The 15,294-nt window shown below is 42.8% G+C and overlaps 1 pseudogene; it reads right to left on the minus strand.

The window, feature by feature from the left end:
- Positions 1-15,294, minus strand: part of LOC137035482 (disintegrin and metalloproteinase domain-containing protein 23-like) — a 71,260-nt pseudogene that overhangs the window by 20,552 nt on the left and 35,414 nt on the right.

Raw genomic sequence — 15,294 nt, forward strand, 5'->3', positions numbered from 1 at the left:
CATTTTTAATGGTAAAGATGATCATAATTGTTGCATAAGTATTATTTAGTACAATGAAATTCTCTCAAAAATGAACAAATCTGAACAAAAATATATTACATTGATTTTACTTAGGAAAAAAAAAACATTTCAGGTGTTCGGTCACTTTTAACTGCAAACAACACAAGTGTGACCCCCGAATGAACAATACCGGAGGGTTAATATAAATGTACATAAAAAAATAAATAAGTTAAGTATTAGAAAACATCATTCAGTATATAATTTTAAAGTATATTATTTCTATAATAAGTACTGTTTTTAAAAGTATGTATCACATGTTAGTTTAATTTTGTTGTTGTCTTGTTTTTTTTTTGTTTTTTTAATGAATAAATAATATTGCTGCATTTAGATCCTCCATTCTTGTTTATGACTGACCCACTGTGAAAGTATACTAAAGTGTACTTCTTTTTCACAAAGCACATAGCAAACACTTTTAACATCACTAATGCCACAATGCTTGCACTTTTTGGGTAAGCAATTTACTAAATCTTCACTTACAAGTTGTCTCTGCATATCAAGCTAGAATAGGATATTTTTGCATTTTAACATTGAAAAAATGACATACTTCACCTTTAACATGTTTTAACCACCCAGCTAAGCATATAAGTAAATGAAATGGACAGATATGAATATGTATGAGTGTTTCTATAATAATAATAATAAACTTTATTTTATATAGCACCTTTAAAAGAAGCATCTTAAAGAACTTTACATAGTAAAATCAACCAGTACAAACATAATTAAAATATACATAATAGATGAAAAATGACTATTGTATGACTGACTCTCACCAGACATGTGTTATTGCAGCAGGGTCCGTCACTGCAGTGTGCACCATTAGACAGAGAACACTTTTTACAGCACTCTTTAATGCACTGCTATGACACACACACACAGAAGACACACATATACACAGCTGAATACTGCCGTGACACTGTAGTGAGCTTATATAATATTCATGTGTAAAATACAGAAGTCATTTGAGTACTGCCTAGAGCAGCGGTTTTCAGTCCTGGTCCTGGGGACCCATGCACCACTCTGCACATTTTCTATGTCTCCCTTATTTAACACACCTGATTCAACTCATCAGGTTATTAGAAGCAACTCTAGGACATGAAATTGGTGTGTCAGAAAGAGGAGATTTTCAATGTGTAGTGTTGGGGGTCCTCTAAGACCAGGGTTGAGAAACACTGCTGACGTAAACTCACTTCTCTTGGTCCACAGTCACACTCCTCTCCCACTTCTACAAATCCATTTCCACACTCTGTCTCTTCGAACAGCTGCAGGACATGCATGCAAACAACATGAGGATGAGTAAATAATGGCAGGATTTTCATAATTTTTGTTTCCCTTTAATTGTATTGAATGTACACTTGTGATGTACTTCAAATCTTCAAAGTTAAAAAACTGGGATACACTTTATTTTGATGGTCCACGTTAGACCCTATAAGTAACTTTGCAACTACAAGTCAACTAACAATTAGAGTATTAGTACACTGTTAGTAGATTGTTTGGTTAGGGTTTGTTTGTTTGGACGTAGTTGCAAAGCTACTTCTAGCTAGTAGAATATCTAAAGTGGACCACCAAAGTAAAGGTCATTTATCCTAAAGACAGTACACTTTCATTACTACGTCTTTAAACACTTAAGTACACTCAAAAGTGCACTTTGTAATAATGTCAAATTACGTTTTACTTTGAAGTACATTTTAAATGTTTTAATAAACTTTTGTCATGCTTTTTGTTGTGTTGACTAACATACTAAATTATAATTTTAACAATTATTAGTGTTATAGTGTTATTTGATATTACATTTGAAGTTAATATATTCTGAATGTATTAAATTGCAACTTAATTACAAATGTGTAATTACAAATATATTTATGTATTTGTGTCATGTATTAAAATATGTATTTGTGTGTCTGAAGTGTCTGAAGCATGTGTGAAACTAGTTCAATCTTGATCGGTGCTGCGTCATGATGTAACTAGTGATGTGGCTTGGGACAGCGTACACGGAAGCTACAAAGGGACGCCGGCACACAATAGTGTCAGTATCTGATAGGCCGAAGCAAGTTGCTCTCAGGCATACAGAGGTGAGGCAAAGAGATGCAGTGACCCGTTCCCTTCTCAGGGAACAAGGGTTACAGTCATATAGTGATTGACCGATATTGATTTTTTTAGGACCGATACCAATAGTTTGTGTGTTTATGTGCCCGATAACCGATATGCAGAACCGATATTCATTTACTGTTATACAATAATATCTCATTATAAACAAAGCATTTAATAAAGCTCCAAAGGCAGCATGTCACAGATGACCAGGGCAATTTAAATGAAAGCTAGGACCGCCTGTCTCCTCCTTATACTTTCTCAGGCTGTTTCTTATCAGTTTTGGATAAATTCTGATGATGTTTATGATATCTGACCTTGGTGGGTTTGTTAAAGAGGCAGGATCCCCCTCCCTTTAACAGGAACTCTTTATAACCAGCGATACTGCACTTAGAGAAAATCCGCGGGGTCTGAACCCTGAGTAGAAAGACAAATGGAGGACAAATTTCTGTTCTGTCATGCAAATGACACATATTGCAACAGTTTACTCCTCTGACAGACCCATTGAGATGCATGTTATTTGAAAACATTTATTAAATAAAAAGGAAATAATTCCATATAGTATAAATACAATAATAATAAGTGTGTGTTTTCATAGATTGTGTGCATGTGTGTGGTAACAGTTGAGCTGATATTAATTTGCATATGTCTTAAAGTGCCCCTATTATGCTTTTTCAAATATTACTTTTCATGCAGTGAGTGATATTGCTGTGTGAATGTGAAAGAGTTAAATGTGTAAAGTCAAAATGCACAACAAATACAGTTATGGCCTTTTAAATGAAAGAATTGATTCTGAACTGCTGAAACGAGTCGGCAGTAATTCCAGTCTCACTTCCGTAACATACCTTTGCATATTTGTAACATATTTGCATAAAGCCAGCCTATGGTGTTCATTGGCTGTCTGAGAACAATGTCTACTTTGACCTTCAAACACTGTAGTTGTAGCTGGAAAGCAACTTGTTGTACCAATATATTGTGTTGTACATGATGAGAAGATGCTGTTTTCTGCAATGCAAATCCACTTTGATGCACTTGAGATTGATACTGTAAAACTGATGCCATTGTTACTGTTTGTATCACTGTGTATCATGTGCTGATGGAAAGCTGAAATTCAGATGCTTGGTTTCCGACACGCACCATAAGCGGTTGACCAGAGCAGAGTAAACCAATCACGACAGACTGGGTCATCTGACCAATCATAGCAGAGTAGACCAATCACAACAGGCTGGGCCATCTGACCAATCATAGCAGAGTAGACCAATCACAACAGACTGGGTCATCTGACCAATCATAGCAGAGTAGACCAATCACAACAGGCTGGGCCATCTGACCAATCAGAGCAGAGCAGGCTCTCAGAAAGGAGGGGCTTATAGTGACTGAATGAGATTGTGAGAAAAGTGGTGATGCAGCAATGTATATTATTGTCACAATCCTCAGTCACCAGTCCAGTAACTTTACCATCACCAGTCACTTCCGAAGTACATTTCCCATAATTCCTCCTGGCTCACACCTGCATACACTTCACAATCATCCACACCAGCCATCATTCTCTCTCATCAGCTCCACTCCATTTAAGCAGTCAAACAATAGTTCACAATTGTTCTACACTGAACCTCAACCTGACCTCTTACCTGTGGATTACTTACCTGTGCATCAAACTATCCCGTTCTTAGTTTTATTCAGTCTTCTGTGTATCACCGTCTGCCAGTCTTCAGTCCACTACAGGATTCAGCCATGAGTCTGTTCCACTGAGAGAAATTCACCAGTCTGTTCCTATGAGGGAAAGTAACAAGCCCATTCCAGCCCCAGAGATCAGTGCTGAGCCAGCTCCAGCTCTGCCCAAAGAAGGAGGCAGAGGAAGAAGAAACGGTCCTCTACCGGGCCAGCCCCTGACCACAGCCCAGTGTCTGATTTACCCCTGAACAGAGCTCAGAGCTCAGTCTAGTGTTGGTTCCAGCCACTGAGCACAGTACAGAGATGGCACTAGTCCTCTAGTGGCCAGCCCCTGACCAAATTCCAGTGCCCGCTCTCATCCCAGAGATCAGCCCAATGCCCGATCTTGTCCCAGAGCTTAACCCAATGCCAGCTATCATCCCAGAGATCCACACAAAGAACCCTCTCCTACTGATTGCTCTCCCTGTTACCGCAGTGGCCATAATGTGTGTTTGGGCAGCACACTGCTCTCATACGCTTTTTGAAGTGGAGGTTATTCCCAAGTCTTCTGCTTCTCTAGATGTGACCACGGAGGTCATTCCTGAGTTTTCTATTAAAGTGATGTCAGAACTAAACATGAGCTGTCTAAATGATCACTACCTATCACAACCTATGATTCCTCCCCCCAATCTGGACCTTGGAGACTTGTCATATATCACAAAATATTTTTGTGTGGAGTAACTCACCCATTGTCCTCCATGATACAGCCCTGCCACGCGTTCATGCACCCACAATCATCTGATAAACAGAACACACACATATACACAAACAGTCAGTTAATGCTCAATATTTTAAATGTCAGTATCAAAGTAAAGTCAGCAAGATTCTGAGAAAGAGTGTGTACTTTTTATTGATGTTGTATCCCACTGAATGCCAAGATTCTGAGCCAAACTCTGGGACAGCACAAGCGCCAGTGTCCACAAAGAGCCATACTGCACATACATTACACACACACACACACACACACACACACAGAGAGAGAGAGAGAGAGAGAGAGAGAGAGAGAGAGAGAGAGAGAGAGAGAGAGAGAGTTAATCTCTATATAATGATCCATAAAATGAATTTTATACTGTACAAACTGTATATTCTCTCCCCTAACACAAACCCTACCCCTAAACCTACCCATCACAGAAAACTTTCACATGGGGACCAAAAATGTCCCCACAAGGACAAGGATTTGGGATATTGCCATATATGTGAGGGTATTTTGTCCCCATAATGTGTGGTTTAACTAAATTAAAAATAAAGGTTTCAAAAGGGGAGAACAATTTTACTTCCCCAAAGAACAGATCTTAAAAGAAACTTTTCTTAGTATGAAGAAAATTTAAAAAATCTGAAGAAACTTTTGTGCAGTGGAAAAGTTCCATGGATGTTAATGGTACTTAACTGAACCATAAATGTCATAAAGAACCTTTATTTTTAAGATTGTACATACAGGAGTAGAGTAGCTATGAGTAGCATACACTACATGTGATTTTTTTTTGTAGTTGTAGTTGTTGTTGTTGTTGTTGTTTTTCTTCACTATTGTGATGTGATTGTTGTCCTGCCCTCATGCTGATGCACACACCATCAGAGAAGAAAAGAGATGTCATTGCAAGGAGGAGAAAAAGTTTATGTTTTTATGTATTAAAGATTATAAGGGCACATGAATAAAAAACAAGTAGACCGATAAATAATTTATAATAAATACTGTGATATTCCAGAAAAATTAGAACTGTCAATGTGTGACTTTAAGATATAGATGATGTGATAATTAAATCAAAATTGTGTAAAAGGTGGAATGGGGGGGGGGGGTAATTAAATCAATACTTTTATTCAACAAGAAAGCATTAAATTGGACAAAAGTGACAAAAGTGTTAGAAATCTTTTGTGACAAAAGATTTCTAGTTCAAATAAATGCTGTTCTTTTGAACTTTCTATTCATCAAAGAATCATGAAAAAAATGCATCACGGTTTCCACATAAATATGAAGCAGCACAAATTCCTTTTCAAGGAAACTCATGCTGTGTCAGAAATAGTGGCAAAGCTTCTGTGTGATTGCATCTTGAAGGACGTGTGTAAACAGTCATGACCAGGAAGATCTATAAATACTGCCCAGACCAAACAATGTCAGTTTCTGTGTTTCAAATTGTGTGTCTTAATTGATGTTGTATTGTCGCAATCATATATAATAATGGTGAGCAAACAAGTGTACCTCCCTGCCCCTGCTACATTATGGGCGGTGATACACATGATTTGTTCATGGTTTGTTTGGAAGCAGAGCATGCACAGTCAGCTCTTAAGCTCAGTCAGCTTTTTAGTGCTCACTGTGAGTGTCTGCAGCTGAGGACGCTTTGCTCATGTCGGACGCTCTTTGAAAAAAGTGCCCAGGCTCACGTTCCCTGTGGTCCAGGCTTCTGCCAAGGGAAAGGAGGGGTTGGAAATGGGCTCTGCCTTTTCTCTGTCCTTTTCTCACCCACTAGATCCAGCGCTCTTTTTCAGGGATCGGAAGCATGCCTTGTGGTTTCTTTTGCCCCGAGTGAGGGCCCATCGCTTCAGTTATTCAGCTCAAAGGAGGTGGATTTGCTAAGAATCAAAGCACGGAGTGAGGACTTGCCACCTCACTCTCTTGATTATAAGGGGCTGGTGGAGGTTGTGACTTGTGCTATGTCCAAATTAAAAATCGACTGGCTGGCTGAGAGGCAGGACGTTCATCCAAGAAGCAAGCTGGACGAAAGTTTTTTTGCCCACATAAATACAACCTCCACGCAGGGGCCTGCATTTTTCCCATACAGAGGTGTCGTGTCATCCTGTGTTCAGCCTCCAAGTTACAAACTATTCTAGAACATGAGTATGGGATGATGCTCAGGGTGGAGCAGCTGTATGCGAGCTATCTGTCTCCTCATACAGCATCATCCCTCAAGGCCCCAACATTGTAAACCAGGCCATGTATAACAACTTCGGCCTTGGTGGGTAAAGCTTATAATGGGCAGGGCAGGCTAGTGCATGCCTGCACATGATAGCTATCTAAGTATCGGGTTCTTCTTTCGGCCTAGCCTTATCACCCTGCACTTTCACGAAATGTGTGGATGCAGCTCTGTGACTCCAGAGCATTCACGCATTAAACTACATAGGCGGTTGGTTGATTCTGGCTCATACAGAGCATTTGGCAGTTCAGCATCAAGATGTCATCCTCGTCCACATGAAATAATTAAGGTTAAAGCTGAACTCCAAGAAGAGTGTACTTCCTCCAGCTCAGAGGAAATAAAATAAAGCTAGGCCAGTCACTTATTGTCAAAAAGTTCCAGGGATTGTTAGGTTTGCTGGCAGCTGTGTCCAGTGCGATAACTTTTGGCCTGTTGTACATGAAATCTTTGGAGTGGTGGCTCAAGACCAAGGGATTTTCCCTGAGGGGCAACCCATTTTGCATGAATACATGCAAGTGACTTTATACCTTGGTGATGTGGAAGAAACCTTGGTTCTTGTCCCAGGGCCCCATGCTGGGAGCTCCTCGTCATCGTGTAATGCTTACGCTTCCCTCACAGGCTGGGGAGCAATCTTGCGAGATCTTGGAGGGATCATTGTCTCATAAACTGCCTGGAGATGATGGCTGTTTTTCTAGCTTTGAAACACTTCCTCTCAGACCTGAGGGGCCATCATATGCTTGTCCGGACCGACAACACATTGGTGGTCTCCAGGTCATCAGGTGGGTCTGCGGTTGCACCCACTTTACAAACTGGCATACCAGATCCTCCCTTGGGCTCAGGGAAAGCTGCTTTCTCTCAGAGCAGTGTATAACCCTGGGTATCAAAATCAGGGAGCAGACATCCTGTTGAGGCAGGGGCTGAGGCCCGGAGAATGGAGACTCCACCCGAGGTGGTAGAGTTGATTTAGAGGGAATTCGGCCAGGCAAATGCATGGATACCATGCATATTTGAGTGGGGAATCTTTAGGGAGAAACCTGTTAGTGTTACATTTCCTCTGTGGTGCTTTGAGGCTGAGGCCTGCAAACTGCACAAGGGTACTGGCCTGGGATTTGGCCGTTGTTCTTGTTTAAACTCATTGAGGAGGTCTCAGGAATTTTTTAATATTTAAAACAAAGTTTCTTCTGCCATTACGTCCCTAAAGAGAATAGGAGACCTTCAAGCCCTGTCGGTTGCCCCTTCATGCTTAGAGTTTGCACCTGGTAAGGTGAAAGCCTTTCCACACCCTAGACCAGGGTATGTTCCTAAGGTCCACACTATCATGGGGCGATCTATAGTTTTGCAGGCCTTTTGTCCTCCCCCCTTTGGATAGTTGAGGCTATCTCTATTGCTTATGAGGTATCTGGACAGCCTCCACCTATGGCTGTCAGAGGCCATTCAACTAGGAGTACGGTGGCTTTTAAAGCCTTATTGTCAGGGGTGTACCTACAAGATGTATGTGATGATGGCAAACTAGTCCTCTCTGCAATTATATGAGGTTCTATGAGCTACACTTGGACTCCACTCTGGGGTCCCAGGCAATGTTCCCTCTATTTTTTTTTTTTTTCTCGCTGAGCAAAACTTTTCTCTGTTGAGCGCACATTTTGGCCACCTGAGCAAAAACATACTTTATATCAAACCTGTACAATGAACGTAAACACACACAAAAAAATGGTTTTATCATGCAACTGTAACATTTAACTTTAATGTGCCGTTTCTATTTTATTTGACCCTCAATGTAACACACTTACACCTACACTTACAAATAAGTCAGGTAAATTAATTGGTAAACGTATTTGGCGTGCTGTCCGGGGAGAGGGCTCCGAGCTCGGTAATCGGCCTGAACACAGAGTGTTGGCTACGGACAGCAGCCGGGAACTGTAACCACCCAAAAATATAGAAATAAGGCTGATGTTTGCAAGGAGAAAGCTGTCTGCCTGATCGGGAGGGTTCTATCTGATGGGAGTTCAATACTCACAGCGAACCAATGAATATAAACCTCTTCAACCAGAAAACTAAGATAAGATGTTTAGATGTTTTGGCTGGGGGCGTCTGCAGCATCAGACGAGAGTTCAATACTCGCAGCGATCGGATGGGTAAAACCCCACCAGCCAGAACATTGAGAAGGAATGGCTTCCAACAGGAGTTCGTTACTTGCGGCGACTAGAAGGGTAGCTTCAGCTGAGGGGGCCCCTTCTGGAAACTGTCGAGGATCCTTGGGTGAGTTTGACTGTGATTATATACAGGCCTGAACTCATGCCAATTGGGTAGATACGTTGATTACAGATTGTTGACAGCTGGTTGAGATGTAATGATTAAGATGATGTAATGATTGGGTATCTTATTTGACTTGTTCCTCCTGAACTACGTTTATAAAACATCATGTTTAAAAAAACAAGCAGTTCAGTCACTAAATTAAGCACATTTTAGGTTACTTGAGATTTTTTCACATTGCTGTATTAACTGTACCAGTCTTTACCAAGACATTCTATTAAAAAATAATTTCTGTCCTCCTGTAAGACAGTTCAATTCTTTATAATAATATAATATGAGCAGTTACAATGATGGTTTGGAACAACCATAATGTGTTTTGTACAGTCAATTATTAGCAACAGACAGTGTTAAACCATCAAAATTATGTTTATTGCTTATGAATTTCCCAGATTTTATTTAGGTATTTGAGGTATTTAGTCCACAAACATTACAGTATTCTTACCACGACTGATTTGGCTCAGGGCCAGCCAGCTCACACGCGCTCAATCGTTCTCTTTCTATGAAACCTGTAAACCGCATTCATCGGTTCTAACTCTATAGCGACAATAACTCTATAGCGGTTGTCCAGAGCACTGCAATTATTTCTCATTTAAGCTACTACAATCAAATGGATTTCCCCACACATGATTTTCATGTCTGTTCTCTGCGCAGCAATTATTTTTTCTATGCGGCCGCGCACGTGCGCAGCTTAGAGGGAACACTGGTACCAGGTGCTCTTGTCCTAGTTGTGATTGTCATGATTTACACTAGATAGGCACATGTCAGTACAGCAAGGTGTGTATTATCATTCCCATATTGTCGCTATTTACAACACAGCACCAGTTTCCTTGAAAGGGAACATCTCAGTTTACGACTGTAACCATGGTTCTCTGAAAAGGGAACAAGATGCTGCATTGATTTGCCATACTTCCAGCTTATTCCAGCACTTTTTATAGAGCTTCCTAGTCATGATGTCACACTCTGCGGGCTGACTGTTTACACACACGCTTCAAGACACAATCACAAAGAAGCGTTCCCATAGCATCGCTATTTCCAACGCAGTGCCTCGTTCCCTTTTCAGGGAACCATGGTTACAGTTGTAACCTGAGGCATTTTCAACACTGGTAATAATCATAAATGTTTATTGAGCAGCAAATCAGCATATTAGAATGATTTCTGAAGTATCATGTAACACTGAAGTAATGATGCTGAAAATTCAGCTGTGATCACAGGAATAAATTATATTTTACAATACATTCACATAGAAAACAGATTCTTTAAATTGTAATAATATTTCACAATATTGCCATTTTTCACAGTATTTACTGTATCACATAAATAAAGCCTTGGTGGGCAGAAGAGACTTCTTTCAAAAACATTATAAATATTACCAACACTAAACTTTTAAACGTTACTGTAGTTTTTGTAGAAATTTTATTTGATTTCTGTACCCTAGTTCACACTAAAAGTATTGCAAACAAAGACTTAGATCAGTGTGTAAAATCTGCTGTAACATTTACTACTATAAAGAAAACTTCATTTCGATACAGACTTTAATGAGTTCAGCTCCTTCTGGATATTTGCTGTGAGTCAGTCAATCTACATGTGATTCACTCACCTCAATGACTCCAACCCCATGACTCACAGAACACATCCCTCCAAAATACGCCGCACAGCCCCGAGGATAGTGAAATGCCACGTTACTGCAGATACACACAGAAGCTCCATTACGCATACTTCATTTCTGCACATTTGAGTGTGTATGTAAGCAGTCATGCACAAATATGAACTCACGAAAACAGATGCACTGCATCTGCATGCTGCCTGATGTGCTGCTGTCGGTATTTGGAAAAGTTTCGCAGCATATCGAATGGAATCGCACTAATGGGAATGTGGTCCTTATCCGTCCAGATCTCTATGGCGACCAGGACTACACGTGTGTACAGGTGATCTTTAAAAATCTTCCATTAGACAGAGAGAAAGAGCAAGAGGGGAAAATTAACAACAACTTTCCATATAATATCTCTCTCTATATATTGTTAACTTAAATTGGAATTGGCATTTCTCATCTTTACGGGCCCACAAACCATTAGGGGTTTCTGAAATCCAGCTCTATGGGATGTTAATTTGACCATTAACACAAGCTATTCACTGAAAACTGATTAATAATAGGTTACTTAACATTAGAGTAATTCAAAAACTCACAGCATCTGCCTGGTTGACCACAGATTTGGCAAAGTTGAGTGTGCGCTGCTTGGTCCCCAGTCTCTTAAACTGTGGGATAATATTAATATAGTTATAGCCTAACTATAAAAACGTCAAACCAAAAGATCAAACAAACACTCAAACTCAGTACAATTAAATGTGGCTTTACTGAGGCCATTCAGCAATTGCAATGCTAATACTGCATTCACTGCAATAGATTTAATGAGGAGAACAAACTCCAGTGCCCTCCAGTGGACACCACTGCACTGAATCCCTCTGAAACAATGGGTACAGTTACTCAAGAAGATTGCATAAACTTTTTTTTTTTTTTTTCAAACAATAGCCTATCCATAACAACTTTACCCCTTAACCATTGTGAAAATTTTAAAATTTAAAGTACATTTTAAATAATGTTTTAATAATCTTTTTAAAGAAGTTCACTTATTTTGATGTGTTGACTATAGGGTGACCACCTGTCTATTGCAGGTCAGCAGACCTGAATTTGCAGGACAATGCAGGACATGAGGTAGAGATTGTTACAGATCCCTTGTTTCCCTGGACTCCATTTCCCAGAATCCTCCTGTTTTCCTCACCTGCACACACTTCCCTCGTCAGTTCCTCATCATCACGGATCACCTGCACCTGGACTCTATTGTTAGCACTCCTATATATTGCACTCACTCCCTTCACTCCTTGTCCGTTCTCTGTTTTGTTAAGGTGTCTGTCTGTTGTTCATTGCCATTGTTTGAAGTAAAGTGTCTATTATCGTGGAAATCCGTATCTGCCTCATCTCTCTACCAGCCACCCGTAACAGAAGAACGGACCTTTACAAACTGGATTTCCACAGAAAAAAAAAAATGGAGACTTTCCCCAGCTCCCTGGATCCAGCTCCTCCATCGCCTCTCACCCTAACAGCCAGCGAACGCCTTATCGGGCTCCTGCAGGTAGGATGTTCGCTGGAGAGGTATGTGGAGGAGTTCGTTGAGCTTGCTTACTTGACTAACTGGCCCGACGCTCAGTTGATCTCCCTGTTTTTGGATGGATTGGATGACGACACTATCCGTTTTGATGAACCTGTTTTTTGTTTCTCCTTAAGCGATACTATCAATTTAGTTTTGTGGTTGAATGGCTCCAAATTCTTAGTAGAAGAGGTTCAGGATCAGTGTTGTCGTCCGGTCCATCCAGAAACACGGTTGGCCGGGCCAGTCAGTCAACCTCCGGCTTCCTCCGCACACCTTTCCAGCGAACTCCCTGCCTGCCCCAGGCTGGACCCATATTCCTCTACTGGGCCCAGTAAGCGGAGGAGGAGGAAGAAAGCGGCCCCAACATCTCCAGAGCCCGCTCCAGTATCTCCAGAGCCCGCTCCAGTATCTCCAGAGCCAGCTCCAGTCCCCACAGAGCCAGCTCCAGTGCCTGTGGGGATTTTAATTGTATTTGAGGGGATGAAATGGCCCTCAACCCCAGTCTCCGCCGAGCCAAGTTCTCCAGTCTCCGCCGAGCCAAGTTCTCCAGTCTCCGCCGAGCCAAGTTCTCCAGTCTCCGCCGAGCCAAGTTCTCCAGTCTCCGCCGAGCCAAGTTCTCCAGTCTCCGCCGAGCCAAGTTCTCCAGTCTCCGCCGAGCCAAGTTCTCCAGTCTCCGCCGAGCCAAGTTCTCCAGTCTCCGCCGAGCCCTCAGCTCCAGCCGCCGCCGAGCCAGCTACCCCTATTATGAACTGTGTTTTTGTACCTGCCAGCCCAAAGACTGTTTTCCCTCCCTGCCTCCCTCTCCCTCCTCCATCCATTTATGTATGCACTGCACCTCCTCCTCAAGCCCCCTCGCCCAGATCTCCACCTCGGACCTCTGGGCGATTACCTACACCCTGGCTCCAACCTCCCTCGTCTCCACCGTTGCCCATCAGTCCTCCAGCCTCACAAGTCTCCATCCTGCCCCCGTTCACACCTTGGTCCCTCGTCAGCCTGCCTTCCCCTCTGGACTGCACTCCTCCGTCTCCGCTCCGTCCCTCCGTCCCTCGCTTCCAGTTGGCTTCCTCACTCCCCCTAGTGTTCACTTTGTTGTCTGTCGTCTGTGTTCAACTGCGGTCTTCTGGAGCCCCGGCTGCGCTTCGGTCGGTGGAGCCATGGATTCCGACACCTCCCGCCGGTCCTTCTGCGCCGACTGGGCTTGGCGGCGTGAGGACGTCAGCTCCTGACCCGTCATGGCGGCCCGCTGCACCTGACCCGCCATGTCTGCCCGCTGCACCTGACCCGCCATGTCTGCCCGCTGCACCTGACCCGCCATGTCTGCCCGCTGCACCTGACCCGCCATGTCTGCCCGCTGCACCTGACCCGCCATGTCTGCCCGCTGCACCTGACCCGCCATGTCTGCCCGCTGCACCTGACCCGCCATGTCTGCCCGCTGCACCTGACCCGCCATGTCTGCCCGCTGCACCTGACCCGCCATGTCTGCCCGCTGCACCTGACCCGCCATGTCTGCCCGCTGCACCTGACCCGCCATGGCTGCCCACGGCCCCTGACCCTCCATGGCTGCCCACGGCTCCTGACCCGCCATGGTTTTTGGACCTGCCCTGGAGACCTCCACTCCAGTCTACTCCTCCCCCTGCTCCGGTTTGAGGTCTCCAGGGCGCCCGCCCCCCTCCCGGTTGTTACATCTACAGCGCGAGGACGCGCCTACCGGGAGGGGGAGGTACTGTTACAGATCCCTTGTTTCCCTGGACTCCATTTCCCAGAATCCTCCTGTTTTCCTCACCTGCACACACTTCCCTCGTCAGTTCCTCATCATCACGGATCACCTGCACCTGGACTCTATTGTTAGCACTCCTATATATTGCACTCACTCCCTTCACTCCTTGTCCGTTCTCTGTTTTGTTAAGGTGTCTGTCTGTTGTTCATTGCCATTGTTTGAAGTAAAGTGTCTATTATTGTGGAAATCCGTATCTGCCTCATCTCTCTACCAGCCACCCGTAACAGAGATAGCTTACTATTATTATACCTTGTCTTTTTGCAGTGATGTTGTTAGTTATGCTTTAAATCACTAACAGTCTTTATAATAATAAATAAATATAAATATTTTTTTGTCTGATCTGGCAGCTTCGAGTAGGGCCTTCTCATTCATTATGTCAAGTCACTTTTATTTATATAGCGCTTTTTACAATGCAGATTGTGTCAAAGCAGATTTACAGTGATAACTGGTATATAATTTTGGCTGCACAGCAGCTCTTAAAGAAAATGGAGTCAATGCAGGCAGATGCAAAGCACAAACTCCTGGCAGGTGTAGCTGTAGTTCACTTTCATTAGGAGTTCACTTTTTATGAGGTCCACAGTTGCTTGGTTCCTTGTCTCTGTCCACGCAGGAATGCTCAAAGCCAAAGATACCATAGCTGTCATGTTTGGGGCACTGACATGCTTCAGCAGAGCTGTCCATTTTGATGCAACAGGATTTGTTGTTGTTGCGATTTCCTTTATGCGTGGCAAAAGAACAGCTGGTTCATGTCCAGCTTAAAGCTCATTTTTAATGCTTCAGCTGCTCCACGGAGGTCTTGGAAGCTAAATTTCCTTTTGATAGCCAGGCATGAGATGTGCTTTAGGTAGTTGCCATCAATGAAATCAAACCACTTGTTTATGTAAGCAAGCGCTCTTTGATAGAACATAAGAAAGTCCTGCTCTATAACAGCAGCCTGTGCAGTGGGAAACTATTGTAGGAGAATGCTGGTCTCCAATCCAAAGAACCAATCCTTTTCCCTTTGTGCAAGTTTCAATTTGAGATTTGTTAAAGTTGTCTTGTCTCCCTCAACTTTAAGCACTGCATAGAAAAAAAAACTTTGAGGCTATTTAGCAGAAACATCAAGTATTCCTGGAGTTCACAGGGCACGTCCTCTCCATCCTCAACATTTACGAGCAGTTTCCAAAGTGCTGATGGAAAGCGTTCTTCTCCAAGAGATAAAACATGGCTTTTGACAGCTGGCCAGGAGTCGTGCAGACGCTTGACTGCAGGCCACGAACTCAAACACTCCCTTTAATTCTTGCACACGTTTAGCTGT

The sequence above is a fragment of the Chanodichthys erythropterus genome, chromosome 14 (genome assembly GCF_024489055.1).
Source record: "Chanodichthys erythropterus isolate Z2021 chromosome 14, ASM2448905v1, whole genome shotgun sequence".
Classification (NCBI taxonomy): domain Eukaryota; kingdom Metazoa; phylum Chordata; class Actinopteri; order Cypriniformes; family Xenocyprididae; genus Chanodichthys; species Chanodichthys erythropterus.